We start from the raw sequence: 9,029 nt of genomic DNA on the forward strand, positions 1-9,029 counted from the left end.
ATTAATTTCTTCAAATTTAACAATACTAAATTACCTGTCACCAAGCAGCCACTGACAACTAGCCACAGGCATTGTAAATGTCAGAAGAGGACTGAAGCCCCAAGGACCTGGATGGGTTGGGTCTGATATCAGATCATGAAGGACTTTCAACCAGAGCTTGTAATGGACAGAAAACAAGAAAGAAGTGGAGGTGAAAGAACACTGGTATTCCAAGTCAAGTAACTGCATCAAGAAAAGCAGAAAGAGAAAATCTCAAAGCATGTTTAAGGTAATGTTAGATTAACACAGGTAAGGATCCCAGAAAATGTTTTTTCTAAGATAACTATATGACATATTTTGCATTGATCAATTACATGTTAAACTAGATATATGCTCTCACATGTTTCACAATTTTTAATAAAAATAATAAGGAAAAAAGCATATTATAATGACCATATATTATTATTATATGTTATATAATGAAGAAATGGGAAATAGAGAAAAGAAAATATCTTGGGTGTTCACTGTCCAAAGAGAGGATATCAAATTTATTAAAATCAAGAGGTGAACCATTTCATACACTTTAGTTCAATATGAAGACATGAGCTCAATTATGCTATTTCATAATAGCAAGAATTAGTATATTGTAAATTGTTCTTTTTTTAAGATTTTATTTATTCATGACAGACAGAGAGAGAGAGAGAGAGAGAGAGAGAGGCAGAGACATAGGCAGAGGGAGAAGCAGGCTCCATGCAGGGAGCCCGACATTGGACTCGATCCCAGGTCCCCAGGATCATGCCCTGGGCTGAAGGTGGTGCTAAACCACTGTGCCACCCGGGCTGCCCTATTGTAAATTGTTCTAATCTATTTGCTATATTAGCTGTAGCAGTGAGTATATATATGAGTGCACCACCCACAAGCTTAGCAGGCAAACAGTATTAATCATGGCAAGGCTAATATATATTTAATATTCTCATTTAGCTATCAAACTTCCTGAAGTATTATTACATTAGGTACATGAGATTGCTTTTTTAAGTAAATATCTTTGGGCTGCAATAATATTCTTTTTAGAAAGTATGATTTATTATCACTTTGGGGAAAGGATTGATTTTCCAGAATCTTTAATTTTCAGTAAGTGTCCAGCTCTCACATAGTCACTGCAGGGCCAGTAAATTCACCTGGAAAAAAAATACTGTGGTTTAATTAAGTTTTTATGTGCCAGGTGGAGGAGCAATTGATTCTATGATCAATGTAGAAATTCCTCCACAGAATGAATAAATGAAAACATAATTTATTTCACCAGATTAATGCCTTGAATAGTCACTTTCATAGAATTGGTTTACCACATTGCCCTAAGTTAGAAAATTCAAAGAAAGAACAATTGTATTTAGGATGGCAGAGTTTTAAAAGCCAGAAGGAGCTCCATGTTCCAGTCTCTTTGTTTGATACATGAGGAAACTGGGACTCTTATAAAAACATTTTTTAAGTTTCTCATTTATTTGTTTTCATCTATACATCTAAATTTCTAAAACATAAAGGATTATCAGAGAGACACACTTCCTCTTGTTCCCATGCTCTTTCTCTTCATTCTATGTGGTAACTTCAAGTGTTAATGGTTCATCCACCAGAACATACACCATCAATGACTGAGAAAAGTTATTTTCTTCAAGAAAATAAATATTAGTGATATTTTGGTTTTGTGAACAGTAAAATTATAAAGCTTTTTAAGAATATCTTCTACTATACTTTAAAGGTTATAGTTCCACATATCATCAGCATTTTAAACCTACTTCTTCCCTTGAGATATTCAAGGAAATAAATACCACTTGAAAAGTTACCATGTAACTTATTGTCCAAAGCAGATAAATTTTGAGAATGAAAAAAGATGGTAAAATAGTTAACAGTGTTAATTGATTTACAATAGATATGAACTAGATTCATCTCAGGCAAACCAGAATGGACTGTTGCCTTACTCATATTACATTTTATTTAATGTGTTCTCAAAACAAATAAAATGTTTCTGGAAATTGTATTGTCCTGGGTTATGTTCAAGAGCAATCTTAAAATTCTTTAGAGTAGAGAAATTTATTATCCTACCTTCTTTCCAGGTTAACCCATCCAAAAAAGGAAGAGGATCTTTGACCCTTTGCAACAAAATACACTGATCCCTGTACTCAGGAACTGGAGGTGTATCATTCTCATATGTTACTTTACCTTCCAGTGGGAGGACAATCTCCCTCCCCACCAAGGACCTCAAAGTAAATGGGGATTGATCTTGATGCTGTTCCTTATCTCCCCAGCCAGGAGACCACTAGTCTTACACCCCACTTACTTAAGATGAATCTCTCCTCCCAACTTCCAACCTATGAAATATTCCCTATTGTTTTCTCTTTCTCTACACACTCCCTTCAAGCAGCCTTTTGGGAAAGGCTGAAGCATTAGGTGTTCAGTCAGGACGAGGTGATGATTTGGTCACAAAAGTCCTCAAGATATCTATGACCTAAAACCACCAGGGTTTATGTCCCTCTCATATTACATGTCCTTCTTGGGTTGGCAGCACATCTGCCCTACATCGTATTTACTGCATGTCCTCTCAGAAAAAAGAATAGGAAATGGTGTATAAATATCTTACCTTCCTTGCCCCTAAAATAAGTTAATTCTGGTATGTCCAAAATTCTGGCTCCCTTGAGTTTCCCTGATGGGATTAGGCTCTCGTCATCCACAGTGGTAACTGGCTTGAAAATATACCCTGTATCATCTGCTTCTGTTCCTTATCTATTTCCCCACCTCTACTGCATTTTCATTCCCTCCCAAATAAACTCTTTCACTGAACCATATTTGCCATTTGTGTAAATCACAAACGATTGAGTATCAGTTAGTTTCATATGTTTCAACTTAATACTTGAACCTAAATCCTTGATTTAGGATTTGCTTCTGGAGCACCCATATAAAGAAACTAGGTTTCACCTATTTTTTTGAATTTTGTAGAAATGAAACCATGTTGCATGTTTTCTTTTGTAACTTAAGCCTTTTGCTCAACAGTGTTTTGGAAACACATACATATTGTGGCATGTGAGTATATAGTTCAATTATTTTTGTTTATGTACAGCATATTTCTTTGGTTAAATATCCCATATTTTATCAATTTCATTGTTAATAGATGAATTATTTTCAGTATGGCCCTATTACAAACATAAAGCTTTTGGGCGTCTGCCACGGAAACAAGATGACAAAGGGGACGTCATCGTTTGGAAAGTGTCACAATAAGAAGCACACGTTGTGCCACCGCGTGGCTCTAAGGCCTACCACCTTCAGAAGTCCACCTGCAGCAAATGTGGCTCCCCTGCCAAGCGGAAGGGAAAGTATAACTGGAGGGCCAAGGCTAAAAGCTGGTACGACTAGCACCGGACCAGTCGAATGAGGCACCTTAAAATTGTATACCGCAGATTCAGGCCTGGATTCCGTGAACGAACGACACCTAAGCTCAAGAGGGCAGCTGCTGCAGCATCCAGTTCATCTTAAGGATTTCAGCGATTAGTCACTATAAACATTCCGGGTTTAAAAAATTAAGAAAAAAACATAAAGCTATTAACAGCGTGATATGTACATCCTGGTGTACATTTGCACAAGTGTCTCTGGGAACCAAAACTATATAAGTAGTTCTGTAAAAGTAGAACTCCTGGGATCCCTGGGTGGCTCAGTGGTTTGGTGCCTTCAGCCCAGGGCGTGATCCTGGAGTCCCGGGATCGAGTCCCACGTGGGGCTCCCTGTATGGAGCCTGCTTCTCCTCCTGCCTGTGTCTCTGCCTCACTCTCTCTGTCTCTCATGAATAAAAAAAAAAAAAAAAAATAGAACTGCAACCATAGAGTATGTTCATAGCTTATTTGTTCTTTAAGTAATATTCAAAATAGGAAACAATAACCTTTATTGGGTGCAATCCAGCATGTACATCTTCTAAATCTCTACTTTGTATACAGCAGATCTTTAATGTAGCAGTTTTAATTCTATGCAGACCTGAGTTGGAAAGCAGACCAAGGCTTTTGATTCCTCTTAGAGTACCTTCTTCTGTATTTTCTCATTGAAGAGTATAATCTCCCTAAGTTTACCCTTTTCTTCAACCAATAAATAAATCTAACTCTTTTATTCATTTCTTCATAGAAACTTTTCCTATGCCTCTAATTATTTCTATTGCCCTCTTCCAAACTGCCTCCAAATTTTTCAGATCCAGGGTGACCATGTAACTTATTGTCTAAAGCAGATAAATTTTGAGAATGAGAAAAGATGGTAAAATAGTTAACAGTGTTAATTGATTTACAATAGATATGAACTAGATTCATCTCAGGCAAACCAGAATGGACTGTTGCCTTACTCATATTACATTTTATTTAATGTGTTCTCAAAACATTAAATGTTTCTGGAGGACTGGCACATATTAGGTATTAAAGAGGCCTGGTTGGCTGCACAACACATTACCATTCACAGCCACTCTCAGAAACTTTATTATGAATTTATTATGCATAAGTAACAACACATAATGATATTTCTAAGTAGGAAGGGTAAAACATTGAGCTTTTAGTGGTGATGAGGCAGTATAAGCTAGGTTCCAACTGTGTCCTTCAGGGAAACTATGATTGCATATTTGATCTTCAGTTTGGCTGCAGAAACAAATTTCAATGGTAATTTACTATAAAAAGGAGGTTTTTCTAAAGTATTAGCTGGTTGCTAAGTAACAATGGGAAAATGGTAAAATCAGGAAAATTTTACTAAATTCCCTTGTATTTACTGGCTTCAGAAAACAGCTCTCTTTTAGATAGGACCTGTTTGACAATTTGTACTTGGAAAACTGAAAGTGTGACATTTTTCTACAAGCAGAAATATGCAAAACAAAACTATTTTAGGCATAAAGAAATTTCACAGGGTTAGTATTTGTTTATACAGAACAGTCTAAATTGCACCTCATTGTTTAGATAAGCAAAACATCTGAATAAAAATGCAAAATATTTAGGAAAATGTCTAATTTCTTCAAAATACTTGAATGTTCTTAAATAGTTTGGTAATAATAGAAGTGATAATTTAATAGGAGCTACATTGTGGCAGTCACTGAGCTTCAGATTTTGGTTACATTCTCTAATAAAATCCCCTTAACTAGAAATTATGATTCCATTTTGCTGGTTAAGATACTGAAACTTAACTGGTTACTTAATTTTTTTCTCTGTTACAAATTAGCAAGTGGCTGAGTTGATACTTGAATCCAAAGCTTTTGACTCTAAAGGCTTTATACTTTTTTATAAAATATTTGGAGGCTTTGATTTTATTGCTACCTCATAAAAAATGCTACAGTTCAAATGACATTAAATTAATTACACAGCAAATTAGTCCTGAGAAGTGAGGAAATCAAGGTTATCAAAACAATTCAAAATTATATAAGTAGAGATTTAGGGATCAACTTTTAAAAATAGAAGCCAGGAGCAGCCTGGGTGGCTCAGTGGTTTAGTGCCTCCCTTTGGCCCAGGGCGTGACCCTGGAGACCTGGGATCAAGTCCCATGTCGGGCTCCCTGCATGGAGCCTGCTTCTCCCTCTGCCTGTGTCTCTGCCTTTCTCTCTCTCTGTCTCTCATGAATAAAATATTTAAAATAAATAAATAAAAATAGAAGCCATACCATCCTTGAAAATGTATTTCTAACCTAAAAAAGTAATTATTAATATTTAATACTAAAAAGGTTGAATTAAACTAAGAAGTACAAAAAATACTATTTTCTTAAATGTTGATTTCACATTCTTGGGAATCAATTTAAGCAATTGGGGGGGGGGGATATGTATTAATTAGTGCAATAATGTAGATAATCAACAGGAGGAATTTAACTCCCAAATTCACAGAGGTAAGATCTTTTCTGGTTGCCTCTCAAGTCTATCCATTTTTTGCTATGATAAAGATACACTTTGGTGGAGAAGTTTTTAATTCATCTTGTATGAGTTTGATATTATTCTGAAGCAGAAAACTTGAAATCTTTGGAGTAATGCTCCTGTGCAACCTAACCTTTTCAAGATACACCTAACATTTTCAAGATATGAAAGTAGAAGCTTAAAAAAGCATTCTTTATCATGGTTTTCATTGCCTATCATGCACAGGAATTCTTTTGTTTTCTACTTGACTCTTCCATCTAATTTCCATAAGCTAATTACTATTTCATCTAATCATCTTACCCTCTGACCTACCTTCTTTTATTTATCTTAGTTTTCAACTTCTAACAAATTCTTTTGAAATATCTGAACCACGTTAGCTATCTTTCTTCCTTCACAGTACATTAAGAGTGATCCATTATTAGGAAAAAAAAGTTATACTTTAAAGATCTAAGATCTATATGTATAATGAATTCTAGCCTTGCTGAGAATAAATACAAAACTAATTACTATGGTATGAGGAAAAAAAGTTTTCAATAGTCAGAGTACATATAAGTTCTCAAACATAATACAAGCTACATACATCTTCAGTGGAAAATATTAAAAATATCAAGATAATGTTTCTTTTTTTTTTAAGATTTTATTCATTTATTCATGAGAGGCAGAGAGAGAGAGAGGCAGGGACACAGGCAGAGGGAGAAGCAGGCTCAATGCAGGGAGCTGGACGTGGGACTCAATCTCGGGTCTCCAGGATCACACCCTGGGCTGAAGGCAGTGCTAAACAGCTGAGCCACCCCAGCTGCCCCAAGATAATTTTTCTACTCACTATCTAGATGTGATTCTTTTTTTGGAACTAAGCTAAAGATAACATGAAGAAAACTGGACAATAATTCTGACTTAGTGTCTCAAAATCAAGAATGGATATAGATTTCTAAGAAACTTATATGACTTTAAAAAGAGGTGAAAGGTAGCGTTTTTCTTGACTTCTGAAATTTGTAAAGTAATAAAATAAATTGTAGAGTACTATAAGGAATATCATTTCAGTGTCTGACCAGACAAAACGATTTTGAATGATTTAAGGATTTGCTTAAACTACAATATCATAATATTTGGATTCACAAATCCTAAAGAGAATTAGTGAGTCTTTTTCAATGAAATGAAAAACTGTATCTGTTTAGTATGTGTATGTGCTGAGTAATAATGTTAGGATAAAAATGGGGATCCCTGGGTGACCCAGTGGTTTAGCGTCTGCCTTCGGCCCAGGGCATGATCTTGGGGTCCTGGGATCGAGTCCCGCATTGGGCTCCCTGCATGGAGCCTTTCTCCCTCTGCCTGTGTCTCTGCCTCTCTTTCTGTGTGTGTGTGTGTGTGTGTGTGTGTGTGTGTGTCTCATGAATAAATAAATAAAATCTTTTAAAAAAATGTTAGGAGAAAAATAAACCATTAGATGGATAATGAGGTCAATAATAAATAATCACCTTGTGGGATCCCTGGGTGGCGCAGTGGTTTAGCACCTGCCTTTGGCCCAGGGTGCGATCCTGGAGACCTGAGATCGAGTCCCACGTCGGGCTCCTGGTGCATGGAGCCTGCTTCTCCCTCTGCCTGTGTCTCTACCTCTCTCTCTCTCACTGTGTGCCTATCATAAATAAATAAATAAAAATTTTTAAAAAAATAATCACCTTGCAATGTTGTCTGGCTGTGTGTATGTGTGTGTAAGACCACTAATGGGTCTGGGTATGGAGGAAAGAGATCACTCTAGTCATGGGGAAAAGTAGACATGAGAAGCCCCAAATTATGAGGATGTGGATAGGAACAGTGGCTACTAAGAGGTCATCTCATGGGGAAAAAGTGGCAAGAAGATATTTAATGTTTGAGATAAAAAAAAATAGGTGACTTACTTAGAATTATTTGTCTGGATTTGAAAGTATTCAGTAAGCACCAACTAGGTATATAGCCAACATTTAACAGGCATGCAGAGGCTTTAATCATGGTTGTCAACTATAATAAGTCCAAACTCTGCTTCCAGAAAAAGTAAAGGATTCTGTTAGATCATGGGCCAGGAAACTGGTCAATGAGACATTCACCTGTTTTTGTAAATGATGTTAGTTAGAACACTGGTAGGTTCACTCATTTGCATGTTGTCTTTGGCTACTTTCATACTACAATGGTAGAGCTGAGTAGATGCAACAGAAACCAAATGCCTCCAAGCCTAAAATGTTTGCTATCTTATCATTTACAGAAAAGCTTTTCACCACTGCTCTACACCAGCACTATTGACCTATGAGGCCAAATAATTCTTCATTTCGTGGGGCTTTTCTGTGCTTTGTGGGATGTTTAGCAGCATCTGTGGCCTCTGCTCACTAGATGTCAGTAGCATATCTGCAGTTATGTCAACCAAAATGTCTCCAGATGTCACCCTGGGTTGTAATAGCATTCCTGATTGAGAACCACTGCTCTAGACAAATATCATTTTTCTAAGCTCCCTACAAATTTCTGACACAAATTGCTCTTTCACGTTGACTTACATAGCAACATATGAAAAAGCCAATTTGAAGAAATTTTTATTGAAAATATAGAAATAATAAAAAAAGAATAACACACTCTTGCTGCTACCTTTTCTACCTAATAAAACATGTATGAACTCGTCCTTCTTTAGTACATGTCAGTCCTCCAGTCTAAGGCTAACTCCAACTCTGCATAATCTCAGCCCCTCTCATCTATTCAAGGGCATGCTAACAGCCCCTCCCCAATGTGCCACCAATTTTTCTTTCTTTACCAGATCAGATACATCAGTAACTACCTCTCTCATTTTGAAACAAACTAACTAAACCCCTCTCTTTCTCCGCTTCCTTCTATTTACTGTTCACATTTCTTTGATGCCATTTATAGTATGTCTTCTTGAGAGATATAAATCTTCAGATTGAAGAATTATGATGAATCTCAAATGGGATAAATAAATAATCCACACCTAAATCTATCATAATGAAAACAAAGAACACCAATAATAAAGAGTTTATCTTAAAAGCAGGTTGAAAAAACAAAAAAAAAAAAAAAAAAGGAAAGAGAACTAGACTGACAGCTGTTTTCTCATAGTAGAAATGGAAGCCAGAGAATGGCCAAATACCTTTGAAGCACTTTGGGGAGTACT

General features: G+C 36.2%; 1 protein-coding gene and 1 pseudogene across 2 annotated transcripts in view; one reads left to right on the forward strand and one right to left on the reverse strand.

Moving 5' to 3' along the window:
- The window catches only part of EPM2A (EPM2A glucan phosphatase, laforin), a 298,299-nt gene extending 295,860 nt beyond the window's left edge, over nucleotides 1-2,439 (reverse strand). The window contains exon 1 of one of the 2 annotated variants that reach the window (XM_072826762.1): nucleotides 2,077-2,439. The gene's annotated coding sequence lies outside the window, so the exon portion shown is untranslated. Of the gene's footprint in view, nucleotides 1-34; nucleotides 52-2,076 lie in introns of those variants that run through there. The other variant, XM_072826765.1, reaches the window with a different exon arrangement.
- A 766-nt stretch (nucleotides 2,440-3,205) lies between these two features.
- LOC140633772 (large ribosomal subunit protein eL37 pseudogene) lies at nucleotides 3,206-3,795 on the forward strand (annotated as a pseudogene).
- Nucleotides 3,796-9,029: the final 5,234 nt, after the last annotated feature.

This window comes from Canis lupus, chromosome 1 (assembly GCF_048164855.1).
Source record: "Canis lupus baileyi chromosome 1, mCanLup2.hap1, whole genome shotgun sequence".
NCBI lineage: Eukaryota > Metazoa > Chordata > Mammalia > Carnivora > Canidae > Canis > Canis lupus.